The 9,725-nt window shown below is 38.6% G+C and overlaps 1 long non-coding RNA gene across 1 annotated transcript; it reads right to left on the minus strand.

The window, feature by feature from the left end:
* Positions 1-7,471: 7,471 nt before the first annotated feature.
* On the minus strand, positions 7,472-9,265 carry LOC105477198 (uncharacterized). Its single transcript, XR_984536.1, has 3 exons — positions 9,165-9,265; positions 8,419-8,496; positions 7,472-7,494 (listed from the first exon to the last, which is right to left on the minus strand). It is a non-coding gene; the product is annotated as an uncharacterized lncRNA (long non-coding RNA).
* Between the last annotated feature and the right edge of the window lie 460 nt (positions 9,266-9,725).

The raw sequence follows: 9,725 nt of genomic DNA on the forward strand, positions 1-9,725 counted from the left end.
AAATAACACAACATTCACAGGCTTATTGGGTCACAGAATAGTGAGGATGTTTTTATTCTTACATTTAGTCACTGAGGAAGAAGTTAAATAGGTTTAACTGCAACAAAGATCCTGACCACAGACATTTAGGCAAACAAAAAGATACAGAAAATATTTTCAATATTATTCTTAAAAACTTCCCAATTTTTAATATTTAGTGGGCAAGCAAAAATAAAAATGTATTTACTGGGAATGAGGATTTAAAGAAAGATTTTTCATGAAAATATAGAAAATCTTTTATTAAAATAGAACAAGTTGGTGGGGCATGGTGGCTCATGCCTATAATCCCAGCACTTTGGGAGGCCAAGGCGGGCAGATCACTTGAGGTCAGGAGTTCAAGACCAGCCTAGCCAACATGGCGAAACCCTGTCTCTACTAAAAATACAAAAAATTAGCCAGGTATAGCGGCAGGCATCCGTAATCCCAGCTACTCAGGAGGTTGAGGCAGGAGAATTGCTTGAACTCAGGAGGTAGAGGTTGCAGTGAGCCAAGATCATGCCTTGCACTCCAGCCTAGGCGACAGAGCAAGACTCCATCTCAAAAAAAAAAAAAAAAAAAGGTACAAGTGGCATTTAGTGATTTCTACTAGTTTGCTGTGAGTCTTACAACTAGTTCTTATTTTATTCCTCAAGCTTATATCTGCCCTAATTTTATAATTTTTGCCCTTTTAAATATATTTTATTTTTGGAGCAGTGTTATGTTCACAGCAAAATGGAGCAGAAAGTATAGAGTCCCCGTATACTCCCAGAACCCCCTCCACGGGCAGGCCCAGCCTCCCTCATGATCAACATGCTGCACCACAGTGGTACATTTGTTGCAAACGGTGAACCTACGCTGACAGTCATGATCACCCCAAGTTCATCATTATCACCACAAGTCCATAGTTTACATCCCCGTGTTCACTCCTAGTGTGCCAGGCCAATTCTCCCTGACAATCACACACACAGGCCTGCATAGCACTTCAGTTACACAGACAAATTTCCACAGCACTGCCTTAATGTTGAGCAAATAGTTAAACCTAGGAAATCAATGCCCAGACATCAAAGCTACAAATAAAATATTTAGTCAGTAGGAGCCTTGAATGGGCTTCTTCCTAACCAGGAGCAAGCCAAAATAATAGAGAGTCTTATATTCACAGTGCCAGGACCCTTCTCGGGTGGACAAAATCTGAGACGAGTCAAGGTAACAGAGGCAGCTGTTTGAATAGATTCATTGTGGAGTCTAAGGCAGCTCTCCGGACCAAGCTGTAAATAAGATGAATTAGAAATAATCACTCCGGTACCACAGTAGACAGGCCTTGAAGGTACTGGGCCTCACAGCTTAATCCGACTTAGCAACCATTTTTTGGCCTTTGACCTTCTAGTTAAAGCAAAATTAGTTACCTATAGACAGGCGAATGCTATACTACAGGTAGGCACATAACCCCAACCTATATAAGCACTAAGAAAATTGTAACACTGTGAGTTGGTCTGGTGGAATTATCTTCAGCCTTCTGCCTATATCTGGTTACAGCAATAAATTCCCTTCTTTCCTAGTTTGTCTGCTTCTCATTATTGGGCCTGGAGAAAATGCGGCTGGACCCGGCTTGGTTCTCGGCATACTAGTGTTGTATATTTTATCGGTCTTGAAAATGTCTAATGACATATATCCACCATTGTGTATCATATAGAATAGTTTCAATGTACTGAAAACTTTATGTTCTATTTAATCATTCCTCCCTCCCCTCTATCCCCTGGCAACCACTGACATTTTTACTGTCCTCATAGTGTTTTGTTTTTTTTTTTCCTAGAATGCCACATAGTTGGAACCATACCTTTTCCAATCAGCTTCTTTCACTCAGCAATACGGATTTCTGTTTCCTCCATGCCTATTTATGGCTTGATAGCTCATTTCTTTTTGGCACTGAATAGTATTCCGTTGTCTGGATGTACCAGTTTACTGATCCACTCACCTACCAAAGGATATCTTGGTTGCTTCCCTGTTTTGACAATGATGAATAAAGCTGCTACAAAGATCATTGTGCAGGTTTTTGTGTGGACATAATTTTTCAGCTCACTTGGGTACATACTGAAGAGCAGGATTCCTGTGTCATAAGACTAAGTTTAGTTTTGTAAGAAACTGCTAAAGTGTCTTCCAAAGTGTCTGTACCATTTTGCATTTCTACCAGCAACAAATGAGAATTTTTATGGCTCCACATCCTCCCCAGCATTGGTGTTGTCCATGTTTTGGATTTTGGCCACGCTAACAGGCATGTAGTGGTATCCTGCCCCATTGTCGTTTGTATTTGCCTAATGATGCATGATGTGGAGCATCTTTTCAGATGCTTATTTGCATTCTATATATTTTCTTTGGTGATATATATGTTTAGGCCTTTTGCTCATTTAAAAAATCAGGTTGTTTATTTTCTTATTGTTGACTTTGAAGATTTCTTTGTATATTCTGGAGAGCAGTCCTTTATCAGTCATGTCTTGTGCAAATACGTTTCCCTAGTCTCTGGCTTTTCTTCCTATTCTCCCGACAGTGTCTTTCACAACATAGAAGTTTTTAATTTGAATGAAGTCCAGCTTTTTTTTTTTTTTTTAACAGGTTGTGCACTTGGTGTTTTATCTAAAACATCATAGCCATAAACGAGGCCATACAGCTTTTTGCCCATCATCTTCTAGTTTTGTGTTTTACATTTAAATCTATAACCCATTTTGAGTTCATTTTTGTGAAGGGTGTAAGGTCTGTTTCTAGATCCATTTTTTTCATGTGAATGTCCAATTGGTCCATCACCACTTGTTGAAAAGATTTTTCTTCACCGTATTGCCTTTGCCCCTTTGTCATATACCAGTTACTTATATATTATGTGGGTCTATTTATTAGCTGTCTATTATGTTCCATTGATCTATATTTCTTTACTTTTGCCAGTACCACTCTGTCTTTATTACCATGGTGGAATATTTTTCAATGAAAGGAAAAAAGTTACGGGGACACCATAAAACAAAAGCCACTTCTGAGGTAGAATTTTTTCCAAGTGTTTGCAAATGTTAATATGTAGTTGAAGTTATAGATGTGTATGGAAATAACCTGCTTGGTTTTTTGTTTTTGTTTTTTTGAGACAGGATTTCACTTTGTCACATAAGCTGGAGTGCAGTGGCATGATCTTGGCTCACTGCAAACTCCATCTCCTGGGTTCAAATGATTCTCCTGCCTCAGCCTCCCGAGTAACTGGGATTACAGGTGTACACCACCACACCCAGCTAATTTTTGTATTTTTTGTAGAGACAGGGTTTCTCTGCGTTGGCCACGCTTGGTCCAAACTACTGGCCTCAAGTGATCCACCCACCTCAGCCTCCCAAAGTGTTGGGATTACTGGTGTGAGCCACTGGGTCCAGACTAGTGTTTTTTTTATTTTTTATTTTTATTTTTTTACATAAAGAGCAAGAAATTATACAATTCCCTTCTGTCTTATTCACAATTCTAATTCTCTCCTCTGTCATACCTAAATTCCATAAAAGGCACATGTCTATACTGTCGACTTCCAATTCAGCTCTTCCATTCTTTCTTGTTTTCCCAACAGTTTATTTTAAAAAATGACAAAATAAAAAAGCTGGAAAAATTGTGCAATTAATATATAGCCTTCACTTAGAATCATCACCTCTCAATATTTTGCTACATTTCCTTTCTCTCTCTCTTTCACACTTATTCTCTCTCCGTTTTGCTACCTACTCCAAGGCTGGGGTAGAAAGTATGATCACATTTCCCGTGAGGATGGGAATTGAGTGATAAGTGAACGACATACCATTTTCAAAGTAAAACTTGGTTGTGGAGCATCGAGACCTTAGATTTTTAGGCAGCAGGTACAACCATCGGCAAAAGAATTGTTTAGGGATTTCTACTGAGGAAGATAAGAAAGAGTTTTTCAGAGTTTTGACAGGTACCTTTTAGCTCGGCATGATCCTATGTGCCTAAAGGAGAAAGGAACCAGTATTTAAACTGTAGCCCTGGTGAGTGTGGATATGCAGGTTTCCATGGTTCTGAGAGTTGTGCCAATATTTCTTTTTCCTTTTCTTTTCTTTTGAGACGGAGTTTCATTCTTGTTACCCAGGCTGGAGTGCAATGGCATTATCTCGGCTCACTGCAACCTCCGCCTGCTGGGTTCAAGCGATTCTCCTACCTCAGCCTCTCGAGTAGCTGGGATTACAGGTGAATGCCACCACACTACACTAATTTTTTTGTATCTTTAGTAGAGACGCGGTTACACTATGTTGGCCAGGCTGGTCTCAAACCCCTGACCTCAGGTGATTCATCTGCCTTGGCCTCCCAAAGTGTTGGAATTACAGGTGTGAGCCACCGTGTCCATCCGGGTTGCACCAGTCCTTCTTCCCTTCCTTCCTTCCTCTCTTTCTCTCTCACTCTCTCTCTTTTTTAAGACGGGTTCTCACTCCCTTGCTCAGGCTGGAGTGCAGTGGCGCTATCTGGGCTCACTGCAAGCTCTGCCTCCCGGATTCATGCCATTTTCCTGCCTCAGCCTCCCGAGAAGCTGGGAGTACAGGCGCCCGCCACCATGCCCACCTGTTTTTTCTTTTTTTTTTTGTATTTTTAGTAGAGACAGGATTTCACCGTGATAGCCAGGATGGCCTTGATCTCCTGACCTTGTGATCTGCTGGCCTTGGCCTCCCAAAGTGTTGGGATTACAGGCGTGAGCCACCGCGCCCACCCCGAGTTGTTTCAATATTTTCTTTTTTAGGGGACTGGGGTGGGAGACGGAGTCTTGCTCCGTCACTCAGGCTGGAGTGCAATGGCACTATCTCAGCTCACTGCAACATCCGCCTCCCAGGTTTAAGCCATTCTCCTGCCTTAGCCTCCCGAGTAGCTGGGACTACAGGTGTGCACCACCACACCAGGCTATTTTTTTTTTATTTTAGTAGAGATGGGGTTTCACCGTGTTGCCTAGGCTGGACTCCAACTCCTGAGCTCAGGTAATCTGCCTGCCTTGGCATCCCAAATTACTAGGATTACAGGTATGAGCCACCACGCCCGGCCGCGTTGTGCCAATATTTCTAAGAGAAGGGGTGATCAATGAATCCAACTGATCAAGATAAGGAAGGAAGAGATAATCACCTGGGACTATAACAGCAAGGTTTAAAAAATGATGTGCCTCCAAGAAATCACAAGGAACACCCAAGACTGATTTGAGATTCAAGAGAATGGGACCCCGAAAGAAATTAATTTTATATATAGGAAAATAAATTTATATTTGTTGATCATGGGACCTTATGGACTAAGATTTTTATCAGCTACCTTTATCACAATTAAAGTATCAGTTTATTAAGGAAAGTAGATATAAGTTTTAAAAATTGATAGTCAAACATCCCAATAATAAAGGAACTTTTAACAGAACTCATGTCTCAAAATCTCACTATTCTGTTCTGATTTATGTTTTTCAGATTGTTTCCAGTTCTTGAAGACATCCACATATAATTTGACAAAGATGTAAACATCGTGCAGATGCTGCATTGAAACCTGATTTTTATCTTAGCTTTATATTGTAAACATTCTACATGATATACCGTTTTTAGATTTATATTTTAATCAGTGTATGCCAGTCTGTCACATATCAAAATCTACTTCAATCACATTTTCCAATTTTTGGATGTTTGGGATTTTTTTGTTTATCTTATAATAAAGAATGTTGCAAAGTACATTTAGGGCTCTAAAACATTCATATGGCTTATCCTTTAGGAATTATCTTCAGCTTAAATTCCCAGAAAAGAACATTCTCCTGATGCTGATTGACTAATGTTACGGTTACTGATTTGTAAAATACTTGGCTTTATTTTTGTCATTGATATCGTTAGGGTAGTTATGTTTGCACTGAAAAAACGTCAATAGTAAGCATTATTGTTTTAAATGTTTCCATGTTAAGTGAAAATCTTTAAACTTTGAAGAAGCTTAAAATCATGCTACACAAAGATGCCAGTATTGGTCACAGTAAAATAAAAAGAAGGGTGTAGATGAAAAAGCAATGGGTGAACAATATTTTAAGGTAAGGAAAAAGATTAAGGCAAGACAACATAAAATGAATTCAAATGTACGTATTTGTTTTCTACATGACAATATAAGAATACCTCCTGCAGGTCACAGTGAAGATTTTTGTTGCCTTTTAAAAACAAGTGTTTGCCAAAGACTTCAAGGAATATGGGATTATGTAAAGTGACCAAACCTTTGACTTGTTGGCATTCCTGAGAGAAGTAAAAGTAAACAACTATTTGAGGGAATAATTATTTGAGGGACTAATTTAGATAAATCTCCCTAATCTTGCTAGAGAAGCCCAAAATCAATGCTAAAGAAAACAATCTTAAAGACAGCTGGAGAAAACGGTCAAATCACCTATAAAGGAAAACCAAGCAGGCTAACAGCAGACTTTTCAGCAAAAGTCCTACAAGTCAGAAGAGATTGGTGGCCTACTTTTGCCCCTTTAAAGAAAAAAACATGCCAAAATTTTAGAACGTTATATCCTGCCAAAGTAAGCTTCATAAATGAAGGAGAAATAAAGTCTTTCTCAGACAAGGAAATGCTGAGAGAATTTGTCATCACGAAACTGGACCTGTAAGAAATGATCAAAGGAGTTCTAAATATGGAAACAAAAGGACAATTTTTACCATGAGAAAAGCTTACATATGATGGCCAAGTGTGGTGGCTCATGCCTGTAATCCCAGCACTTCGGGAGGCTGAAGGGCAGGCGGATCACTTGAGGTCAGGAGTTTGAGACCAGTCTGGCCAACATGGTGAATCCCTATCTCTACTAAAAATACAAAGGTCAGAGATGCTATAAAGCAATGAAAAACTCCAAACACAATCAAAACTACAGAACAACACTACGACAGTAACAGAACCTCACATATCAACATGGACCTTGAATATAAAGGGCCTAAATGCCCAGTTTAAAAGATAAAGTGACAAATTGGATTAAAAAGACAAGATCAAACCATCTGCTATCTACAAGAGATGCATGTACTGGCTAAAGATACATACAGACTCAAAGGAAAAGGATAGAAAAAGATGTCTGATACAAATAAAAAACAAAAGTGAGTAGGAGTAGCCATTCACTTATCAGATAAAACAGACTTCAAACTAACAACAGTACAAGGACAAAGAAAAGCTTTATATAATGATAAAGCATTCAATACAACAAAATTTAGCTATCCTAAATATATATGCACCAAACACCAGAGCACCTAGATCCATAAAACAAATACTATTAGACCAAAGAAAACAGATTGATAGCAATCCAGTAATAGTGGGGTACAATCAATATTTGGGTGATGGGTATACTAGAAGCCCAATCCCCAGCATGATGTATGTAATACCCATGTAACAAATACATGTACCCCACTGAATTCAAAATACAATTAAAAAAATATAAACAAGTGTTTTTATCTTATCTCAAAAGTCATTTGGCTCTTGCATCTGTAGAAACAAGGAAAATCCAGTTTTTTTTTTTTTTCCTTATTTCTAGGAAGAAAAGTTTATCTTTTATAGTATTTCTCAAGAAAAATAACCCAATAAACAGACAAGAAATAACAATGCTGTCTCCAAAATTCCTCACTCTGAAATTAACTAATAATGCCCAAAGATTAGAAATAGACATTGTACGTATGTTATACATACATATCATATCTATACATATTTTGCACACAAAAATGTGCAAGTTTAAAAATTTCCCAATCTTGCATATTAGTTGATTCATATTTTTCAATATTTTTTCTTGAAGTGACATTACTCCATTACCATATTAGAACATTTTTAAAGATAATCATATTTTTTTCCTTGAAGATCTGAGACCATGAAAATTATGGACCTTATCAGTTTAAATGGTTCTTTAATGAATTAGTGATTCAAAAGAAGATTGCCTAAGAAGAAATCAATACCATTGTTGATCATTATTTGATTTTCAGTTATAAAATAGACACTTTTAATGATGTGGATGCTTCCAAATATGTATGTGATAAATTGTTTGCAATTTCCTCAGCATTTCAAAAGTGAGTGTCTTCAGATTAGAGTTTCTAAATATATCCCTGTTCAAGGGGGAAAAAAACCCAAGATGTCTCAATTTTCTGATTTTGGTCCATATCTGTTGGATAATATAAAGGGAAGTGCACCTGCTGCCATGTGGCTATAAGTTTTTATAGCATATTAGAGAGTCAAGCAGTTTGGTGTGGCAAGCTCACACAACCTCGTGGCAATAACTCAGCAAGTGTGATCAGAAAGGCAAGAGGGTGTGCTTAGCATCAGTGAGGAGAGTCATAAATAACCCAATACCAATCCTTTGAACACTGACCCAATGCTTTAATTTTGAACAGTTAAATCCAACTACATATCTACTAGTCGTACCATCCAGTCTGGAACCCTGATTCTTTCTTCTCCTCAGAAGGAAGCCACATTTCTTCTGTGAATCACTGACCCATGTTACTAAAGTAAAACCTAAGAAAAGCTGTTCCTGCACCGAATCCCTGTTGGCCACATCATAACCCATGTGATTGTGTCTATGGAAATAGGAGTAAAAGCCAGTGGAATGCTCTTTCCTATTTCAAGGAAAATGTGTTTTCTTGGGTAGTATTTTCCAAGATAGTAAGTTGAAAACAAATAATCAGCCCTCATCCCATTCTTTATTCTGAAACTGATGATACCAATAAATGTAAGAAATAGTTACTGTTGAATATACATAATCAAGTGCATTCATAGGTGAATATTGTGCTGCCACATAATCCATCACCTGCTTTACTTACTCGCCAGGACAACATATATTAAATTTGCATAATTTTTTTCCTGAGAAAATGGCAAAACATTAAGCTGTGTTGCTTTTAAAGTACATACTCATGTAAGTAACCCCTATTAAACAGTATTTTATTCTGCAGCTCTATATTATATGGGGACGAAAGAAAATATTTTGGTTTGCTTTTGCTGCATAACAAACTACTTCAAACGTTGGTGAACTAAAATAGCAACTTTTCCCCAGTAATAGGTCAGCTGGACAGTTCTGATATGAGCCAGCTTGGTAAGACTGGATCATGTAGGAGGGCCCCACTCATGTGTCTGTTGCCTTAGCTGGTTCAGCAGACTTGGCATGCCTTGCTTACCTGGTCTGTCATATTCCAGGAGGCCAGCCTGGGCCAATTCACGCGGTGACAAAAGAATTCCCAGCAGCAAAGAAAGAGTGAGCTCCAAGGTGCAAACACTGGCCACACTCTGCTTCAGCTGCATTTGTTTAGGCCTCCCTAACCATAAAGTCACATGGCCATGCCTAGATTCAAACGGCAGAGAAGTAGGCTCCATCCCTTGATTGGAGTCAATGAAAAATACTGTGGGTGGTTTTTTGTGTTGGTTTGGTTTTTAAAAATCTATCACAGAGAAATGCCGGAAGAAAAACAAACAGCTGAGCGGTTACACTTCAACTTTTCCTTAACTATTTATTTAGGACTTTCTGAGACTAGAACTTTGCGTTGGGGTGGAGAGATGGGGGGAATCTCCAGGTTGCAGCTATAAACAGAGATTCCTGAGAGTCTGACATCCAATAAAGAACAGAGTGTCCGCTTCGGAATTAGAGCTTCAAATTGCTGCAGTTGGGAAGAAATGTCTCTGCCCCACACATTGTCACCATGTGGAAATTACATCTTCCAAGACATAAAGTTACCCTTTGG

This window comes from Macaca nemestrina, chromosome 16, assembly GCF_043159975.1.
Source record: "Macaca nemestrina isolate mMacNem1 chromosome 16, mMacNem.hap1, whole genome shotgun sequence".
In the NCBI taxonomy this organism is placed as follows: domain Eukaryota; kingdom Metazoa; phylum Chordata; class Mammalia; order Primates; family Cercopithecidae; genus Macaca; species Macaca nemestrina.